Source organism: Pundamilia nyererei, unplaced genomic scaffold (assembly GCF_000239375.1).
Source record: "Pundamilia nyererei isolate P.nyererei 1_Seehausen unplaced genomic scaffold, PunNye1.0 scaffold00082, whole genome shotgun sequence".
NCBI lineage: Eukaryota > Metazoa > Chordata > Actinopteri > Cichliformes > Cichlidae > Pundamilia > Pundamilia nyererei.
The window spans coordinates 2,004,073-2,013,235 of record NW_005187483.1 but is presented as its reverse complement, the minus strand read 5'-3'; positions in this window follow the sequence as shown (position 1 = coordinate 2,013,235).

Genomic DNA, 9,163 nt, shown 5'->3' with positions numbered 1-9,163 from the left:
TTCATTCGTTTATTTTCATTTATTTTTTTCACATTTATTGTGGCCCTAACACATTATTATAGAAAACACAATAAGACAGAAAAAACAACAAACGCAAAATGCAAAACAGAAAAGACAAGATTTCAAAATGTTCAATGACCCTTTAGAAAAGCTAGTGAAAAGTTGTCTTTAGCTTTTTGTTTTGTGTTTTATTTGGTGTTATATTGTTGCATTTTGCACCTAAGAGCCATCATAATGTCCATCTATTACTCAGTGCAAGTGTCTAAATGACACCAGACTGGCACATATCTGTTTCCCACAACCTGTCTTTCATTCAAATAATGTTTTGTTTGTTTTATGTGTGCAAATGGGGAAAATCACAAAAAGAGAACAATGCTTTGAGAATTAGATACGGATTCCACACTGGATGTATTTTGATGCTGACAGTATGAAGTGCAGTTGAGTTAATGTCTTAGTCTGTGGATGCTAAATGCCATTAGGTTGCTACTTGTGATGGAGTGATTGGTATAAAAATGTCAGCACGTGTTAGAAATTGACCACACATTGTGGTTTTCTGGATGAGCCTCTAACTGGTGAAAACCCTGTGATGTGTTTTCTTTTGTCTGTCTCTAAACAGACAGATGATGTGGCTCTGTATCGCTCTGAAGGCTTCCTTGTGACACATTCATGCCTCCTGAACATCAGCGGCCCTGCATGCCTGCCATGTGCTCTGCAGTATTTAACTCTTCTCTCAATTGTTCCAGCCATCACAGATGTGAGGAGTGGAGTTGAGTAGAAAGGGCTATTTGTCCAAATGCCCAGAGCAGACAGTTAGGCCTTTTAATGAGAAGCTGGAGCTAATCAGGAATAGTGGCTGCAGGGTGGCGAATAGCAGTGCTGATTCATTTTTTTTTCATGGGTGAAACCAGTGCCACACTAAAGTCACATTTCTTTAAATTTTTATTATTACTTTTTTTTATCCTTGAAATTTCCAATAAATACTATAGTATCTGCCCTTCGTTGTAGCTTCGAATGGATTACTGGATCATATTACCTACTTCACAGACCTCGAGACCAAATTATTACTGAAGAAATAGAAGAAATAGAAACAGATGAAAGCCATTGAGTTTAGTCAGAAACTTCAATATTATTTCCATCTATCTGGGGTGAGAAAAACTGCTTTCATAATTATCTCTGTGTGCAACTTCAAAATGCATTGCACCCTGATGTTTGCGTGACTTAGCTTAGATTATGGGTGTTTAAAAGGACAGCAAGCAGGTTTCCCCAATGATGGACAGCTGGTCTATTAATAGCACATGTTGTAATTTGCATATATATTAAGTCACTAATTTTGCCGTTTACAATTAATAAGCTAATGTCAAACCTCCCAATCCATCTTTGGATTGCACGCCTACACTTGCATGTACAGCAGTATACAAGAACTGAATATTTGGAAAATAGTGAACAGCTTCCTAAAAACACAACAAACTACAATTACAGTTTGTTTAATGCCATTCTTAAAAAACTGAACTTATTTATAAAGCCTTCCTGAAGGTATTATTCATTGCAAAGACTTTTGTGCTTAAGCTTTCTACTAAAACTGTCAGCTGAGTAAACTATCAGAAGGGGGAAAAACCTCCTTGTAATTGGTCACATTTTTTTTTATGAGGCTGCATTTTGCAGGGGCAGCCTCTCGTCTGTGCTGCCGACGCTGATCAGTTTTGTTATCTAAGGTTGTGATGACTAAAGAAAAGCACAGAGTCACTGTTTCCCTGTGGGTAGCAAACATTTACACAAACATACATGTGTATGCACACACATCCAGCACGCACAGTCAGACTAAATCCATCACAATGGTATATTCCACTGTATTTAGTAGAAAATACCGTATTTGCATAACAAATCAGTGGCTGAAAAAGTTCCTCTACCTAGACGCCTGTCAGGACGCACACTGGAGCCAAAGCTTCTTTTTCTCTCTCGATGCCCACGTGTTAAACGCTATTTGTTGGGCTGCTGAATGGAAACCAGTGTTCACCCACTCCTTATCATGTGACCTTTGATCTGTTTGGACAGCGTGACCGACAGAAGAACTGCAGCACAACTACTTGAGTCACAGCAGAGAGAAGCTGGCACATTTTGTCTGTAAAAGTTTAAAATCAGATTAAATCATTTCTTTAAGAAGATAAAAAAAATAAAAAATAAATCTGTGGTATGTAAAGGTTTGTCTTCTTTATGAGGTCTGTATTGATATCAAAATATCAAACCATGACTCGCAAATCAAAGTTTGCCTTTGTGCTTTCATATAAGTTGTGCCGTAAACATACTACCGACCTACTCACTGTACTCAGGATGTAAACCTACCTCTGACTGTTAAAACAAAACAAAAAAACGCAATTAATTTCTGTGCAATTTCTGTCATGGTATGGTTTGTTCAAAAACCAAAACAAAACCACACACACACAAGTATCTGTAAGAATTTCCAGTCAGCTGGGATCCCTGCAATAAAAAAACCTTTCATGGCTGTAAAAACAGAATTAATCAGCATTTTTTCAGTCATTAAAATTAGGTTTTAATTGACCCATTTTACATTTTATTAGTTGCCTTGGGGCAGCTGCATCATGCTGTTGCATATTTACCCAGCAGAGGGCTAGAACAGGATCAGTGTATAGGAACATCAGAATATAAACTCTAGTACATCCCAACCAGCTAGGTGCTGGGTATGAAATGTGCAAGGCTTCTCCAAAACACTCAGCTTACTCTCCTTTTCCACTTAACTGCTACGACCTAAACAAATTTCCACATTAAATAAGAATAAAGATGCCTTTGCAGCAAAACAATGACTTTTAGTTTGTTTGTTTGTTTGTTTTTCGTGCCCCAAATCATATTTCAGTTTTCCCCATAGAGCCTGGATCAGATTAATTCAGCACTGTCCATAACCAGTCAACAACAAAAAGCCTCTGCCACTCTCTCAACCACCATGGCCACTGTTGCCACGGAGACCCATTCAGATGCCCGGTGGTGACCTCTGACCTGAGGGGAGGCTGGTGAATGTAGCTAAAAAGGGGCGGCTGGGCTGGGGCATCTGGGGTATCATCTGGCGCCTAACAAAGCCCCTCGCCAGCTGGGGAGGAGGGCAGGAGATACAGAGTGAGGGAAGGAAGGGGCACAGAGGAGAGGGGAGTGGAGAGAAAAAGAGAGCACCCTTTTCTTCTTGCCCTCTTCAGAGAGAGTGGCCATTGACACTGTGCATCTCATTAAAATCTGTGCACCCCCTTCTCCCCTCCTGTCCTCTCTCTGGTGCACAGGGACCAGGCAGCTGCCTATCCTGCTCTGACCATTCAAGCTCAAGTGCAGTCCACTGCAGGATAGAGAGAAAAGGAGCAGACAGAGAGAAGGGGGGAGAAAGGGTGGCGTAAAAGCCTTGGACATATGCCACCACCACTGGGACTGAAGACACTGCATGGCTGCATCTAAAATCTTTCTTTTGGAAACTTTTGTGCGGATTAAAAAGCTGCAGTGCACATTTCCCCCCATAATTTAATTCCTGTTGAATAGAGTCCTCTTTGATTTTTCATGTCTTATTAAAAATGATGGAAAAATCTACTACCGGAGATTTTTGTTGTGCAGTTTCTTTTTAAGATTTGTGATGTCACCAAGGCGCCAGAGCTGGCCCCAACCTTGAGCAGATAGACAGCAGGATAAAACATGCAAACAGCTGCTGGGTGGCGACACGCGCAATCACAGACAGCAAACAATGACACACACACACTGGTGTCCCCACACCCATGTAGGACATTGTGGATATGCACAGGTCTCCCTGAGGGTCACGGTCATGCAGTGTTTGTGCTCTGAGTGTTTGTATGTGTCTGTGTGTGTGTGTGTAAAGCAGGCCCAGCAGGGCTTCTGTCAAAACAGAAAATCTGCCATGGGGTGAAAAAGGTGGGGGATCCATAATAAGGAAGGGGAGAAATTACTGAAATGATGGGCGGGGCTTTAAACTCCTGGGTGCTACGCTAATGAGACGACAACACTGCAGGTACTGGAAGATGAAGCATAAGCACAGCTCCAATTACACAGAGGAATATAACATGTTTATGTGCGCGCACAAATTCATTTTCACGCACAAGCACGCTTTGGGCATGTGGTCGCTTCAGGAATGAGTACAGAACTGAAAACAACATGAATCACGTGTGTGGAGAAATCAGCCTCAGCTTCTTCCTGCTCACTTCTCTACTTTTCCCGAGCTAGTTTGGACTCCTAAATTCAAGGGTACAGCACAGAGCCCTCGGTCCCCCACCTCTCTTCTCTCTGTCATCTCCACTGATGAATGGGGCTTTGCGTTCAGATTTTAATTACTCCTCTGTCGAGGTGGGAATTGGCCATGCATTAAATTGGAATGAGACACATTTTTCCCCTCAGCAGGGGAGGGAGGAGATTGGAGGGTAAAAGGAGAAACTGGTTACTGTATATTAATTGAACCATCCAGTGGCACAAAGTTCTCAAATAACTGTGCAGGCCTAACCAAAAAGGGAGCTTGAAGAGAGCAGTACAGTTTAATATGCAACAGAAGATGTTTAGAGAGCAGTTCTGCGAGATTTCTATAAGAGTTAGAGGGTTCGTTTTGCCCATGTTGTTCCCAATTGAAACATTTCTTTCTTCATAACTATTTCACAATGAAGGTGCAGTTGTAGGGAAACATGGAGACACACAGGAATCAAACTGCAAGCTTGATGTTTGGTTGACAAGGGCATATGCAGATGTGATGAAGGGCTATCTATGTCAATTACCGCTGATTAAAAAGGACATTACATGGGTCAAATTCTGTTTTGCACTCTGTCAGTGCAGATTAACAGCATCAAATAAACCCGAGCTTCAAATCCATTCACATACAAACACAACCACAGAGAAAGAGTGGTTAAGGCTTGTACTGCATGAGTACTGTTCAGGGGACCAATGAAAGGAAAACACTTATTGTCCTGTTTGTCTTTTTTTTTTTTTTTTAATTTTTTTTTAAAGGAGTTGGGAAATTAGTGAGCCTCATTTTTATTTATAGTCAACAGCAACTAAATCCCATGAGGTATGGAGTTGATAAAATATAAATACCCTTGGGAACCTGCAAGGCAAGCTTAGTGACACCCGGGTTTCTAGGGATGGTGAGAGAACAGCGTGCAGGTTAAACATCTCCAAAGAGCTTGTATTTTTCTACATAGGACTGTGATAAGCATATAGTGTATCTGGGGTGACAGCTAGAACAAACGTTTCCTTATTCTTCTTCCAGTTATACCATTTACATCGATCAATGTCCTCGGGAGCTGTTTCCTATAAGATGGGCAATATTTTCCTGTTGTGTGAGTCAAGGAGAGGCACCCAAATACCCCTGATGGCTCTGGTTATGGCATCGGTCAAGTGGGGGAAAAAACCAACAAAATACACAAGCTGTCAAACGAAAGGACTCATTCTGGTAATTAGGAGATACCTATCGGACATCTGCTTTTCCAAGAGCATCTGGTCATCCTTTTCTCACTTAACAGAATGGGACACCTTGCAATAAAGCTATTGTGCTCCAGTCCTCGTTCAAAGGAAGCTACTCTGATAGACATCAGTAAACAATGGATTATGACATCGTGAGGTGTCCTCCACATCGGGTCTTAAAAGGGTTAAACTTCATTTAAAATGTGGCATTTTTCTTTGAAAATTTTGATTGTGGATCCAGACATAGCTGTGATTTGTTGTGTGCTGTCTTGTATTTGTTAGTTGAGCTTATTATCTGTTTCCTTCATTGGTCTTGTGGTTTTAGATGGGTGATTTAGTCTGATTTATTCAGCCTCTGTTACCCCTGCAGAATCTGCTTGTCCTGCAGACTTTTTTCTGTACTAGTTTCAGCTTACTTGTAATTGTTTAAACAAATGACTGTAGAAAACATTTTCTACAGTCATTGGTATTAAACACACAGTTAGATATTACATTTCATTTTATTACATTACTGTTACCCAAGCTAGATTATTGTTTCTGCAAAACAATTGCCCAACACTGAGGCTTTAATTAAGTAAATCTATAAAAATTCTGTGCACCAGTGCCTGCTCCATGACCGAATCACTGAACTATTTTAAAGGGTAAAAAAGGACAAAAACAATGTGTTTTTCCTGTGAAAATCAAGTCCCACAGTTGCAGTTCCTCTAATGGCTACAAGGGAGTCAGTCCTCAGAGTCCTTGTGTCAGCTGTAATAAAGTAAAAGTTTTCTTGATTGAGGTTTTGCAATCGCATGTCCACTAACCACATGATGCTAACTTGGGTTATGTCAATAACACCTCAGTCACAGAGGCCTAGATGGGCTGGGTCCCAATGACAATGATATCCACTAGTCGCTAGTTGGTGAGAATTTCCTTTTGATTGCTCATTGCCAGAAGTTTGCATGGAAAAAACTGACTTGTCTGCAGGAACTGTTGCACAAATTTTACTACTGCACAGCTTGTAGTGAGCATTCACAGACAAGTCAGTGTTTTCATGGGAACTACAAGTGTCCGCAGAAATCTGCTAGCAACTAAAGCAATCACAAGGTGTGTGTGTGTGTGTCCCTTTCAGTGTTGGTCAAGTTACTTGAAAAAAGTAATCAGTAACTAATTACTGATTACTTCCCCAAAAAGTAATCCCGTTACTTTACTGATTACTTATTTTCAAAAGTAATTAATTACTTGGTTACTTAGTTACCTTTTAAAAACACGATTTACAACCCGAAGAGGTGATAAAGCGATAGATCTTTCAGTCCAATTCTACTTTTTCTACATAATCCATCATACAAAATGTAATCAAATGGAAAAGTCTCTTTTTTTAACTTGTTTTATCAGTTTTAATCTTTTAACTTTATGCATCAAGCAAAAATGTAATTATATGCAACATTCTCTGACTTGAATAAATTAGTTTAACATTTAAACCTATTTTCTGCACATTCCAGCACATAAAATAAAATATTTTTTGTGTTTACACTCACTCTTTCAAATAGATGCAAGTAAAACGCAGCAGAAAATAAATAAAGTCAAAGACTCAGCGGTGCTGTTGCTCTATTTTCACCTGTAAAGCAGGACTGCGGTAGGCGGAGGTTTACCCTGGTGCAGGTGTGCTGCGGTCAGTTGAAGAATCCGCGAGTTTCTCTGTGAGTTTCCCATTATGTCGTTGTGCACTCGGTGCTTGCTTGGAAGTTTAGGGGGTTTTTTCGATGTAAAAATAATTTTTCTTCCCACGCACGATGGACGCTAATGTTTTTGTCACTTTTTATGGAATCAAACTCAAAGTAAGGTCAGTACTTCCACGCTTTAAACGCTGCACGCTCATACTCTCTCCCACAATCGATATGTGATCCATTGTTGATCTGCACACAGCTGTTGTCACTAACGGCGCACTCGCTTACGGTTTTAGTAACGCAGTAACGCAGCGTTCCTACGGGAAAGTAACGGTAATCTAATTACCGATTTTGCAATAGTAATCCCTTACTTTACTCGTTACTCGAAAAAAGTAATCAGATTACAGTATCAGGAATCAGGTGTAAAACTCTATTGAAAACCTATTGAATGAGGTCGAAAATGATGCTGAAAGTAGCTTTTTCATCTCCTTTGTGATTGATGTCACCCAGCATTTCCTAAGCAACCCCCAAGAACCACTCACCCAGGAGCTGAGGAATACATATTTTTCTCTTACAATTAGTGGTTGCATCACAACCACTATGGCAGACAACTCTCAAACAATGTGTGCATGATATTGTGCAAGAAACCTGTGTAAATCGTCCGTTTGGGTTTAATAAGGATTATAGTTACGGGTATGATTACTTTGTTTGAAAGGAATCCTGATGTCATGGTGGCTACATTCACTACATTGGTAAACATAAACATGTCTAGAGGATATAATTGGCGTGAACTGAGCTAATGTTTTGCTCCTACTGAACATATTCTAACTGAACCCTTTGGAAGGACTCCGGATCCAACAACTTATCATTACATTTTCACTAAAAAGGATCTTTTCTATTAATAAAACTGTCATGTTCAGGTCACCTTGACAGAAGACGACTCCAGAGTGAACGTGCTGTTTAGTGAGGGACATACCTTGAGTGTTTTCCTTTACAGCTATATGCTTCGAAGTGGCCGAAAAATGATAGAACCAATTATAAAAGACAATATTGTTCTGTTTTTTTTTTAAAGTTATCTATGATCTGTTGGTAAGACCATAACCTGAGGTGTCCTGGTGATAGCCGTTCATTCACTTGAGCTCAGCTGTTTTAAGGGGATTCATAAATGGAAGATGAGCTTGCCAGCTGACTGTGGTCCTGGGGCAAATGCAGCAATACGTGATTTGATTGGAGGTTTTAGGGGTCATCACATGGTCATCTGTAGCCAGCTGACAAGCTGAGCCGCTCTCTGATAAGAGACCAGACGGGCAAAGGACAAGGGGAAGCATGACCAGGCAAACAACACGTGATCCTGACAAAGATCTTCAGTTATTCTTGTTTGTCCTGTATAGTCTGTAAAAATCTCAGTTCTGAAGTGTGTCATGCTCAGCTCCTCTTAGTAGTGTTGTAGTTCTCTCAAGGTTTTACAGCCAGAGACTTTTAGCTATTCAGCTCCATTTAACTGACATGTCCACACTAACAATGGTGCCTGGTCGAAAACACATTCACACATGAGTACATTTGTTTTGTTTATCCACTTTCAGTCAACGTGGCCGAAAGAAAAGTTTAGTTCATAAAAGATGTGAGTTTTCAGATTTTCTCCCTCTGGCAGGCTTTCGAATAGAATGTACACAAGATCGAAATGATAAAAAGTCAATTATATGTTGTGATAAATTATGATAAATGGAGACCAGGAACTGATTTTAAACTAATCATATTAAAGTAATTAGCCCTATTATCCTTCTAATCCTATAAGCCCAGACATACACAAACACATAGAAGTTTATTCTGTACTTTATTTTTCCAGTAAATAATTTTCCCCTCTCACTTGGCCTCACCTCTGCTTATTCTTCTTCCATTCGTCCTTGCTCTTCAGCTCCTCCTTATCCCACTTCCACACTCCATTCCTCCCCTGCCTGTTAATGGAGTTTTGGCAGCAAGCCAGGGGAAGCCTTACTCTGCAGGTCTTCCCTCCTTGGCAGAGCTCCCAGTGTGTGTGTGTGTGTGTGTGTGTGTGTGTGTGTGTG